The following is a 457-nucleotide window of genomic DNA, read 5'->3' as shown; positions in this document are numbered from 1 at the left end:
ATTAAATAATTAATTAAATAATTAAATAATATAACTAATAATATAATTAATTAATTAATCAATTAAATAATTAATTAATTAATTAATTAAATAATATAACTGCTGACCTCCACTGCGTGTCGCTGAGCGGAGTCAAAACAAAACGCGGAGAGGCGACCGAAGAAAACGAAGACAAAGACAAACGCGTCATCAAATCACAGAGGCCTAAATAAATAATTAAATAAATATATAAATAAATATATAAATAAATATAAATAAATAAATAAATAAATATAAATAAATAAATACTAAGTAAGAAAATCTATAAAAAAATGAATACGAATATGTATATATACATATATATATATGATAAACCCGTCAGCAAATCACAGAGATCTAGAAAAATAAATAAATAAATATTAAATAAAAATAAATAAATAAATAAATGTCAATAGATATTAATAAGTAAATAAATATT

Source organism: Eimeria acervulina, genomic scaffold (genome assembly GCF_000499425.1).
Source record: "Eimeria acervulina Houghton genomic scaffold, Eah_scaff765, whole genome shotgun sequence".
Classification (NCBI taxonomy): domain Eukaryota; phylum Apicomplexa; class Conoidasida; order Eucoccidiorida; family Eimeriidae; genus Eimeria; species Eimeria acervulina.
The sequence above is the reverse complement of the archived record's forward strand: the minus strand, read 5'-3'. Positions refer to the sequence as shown.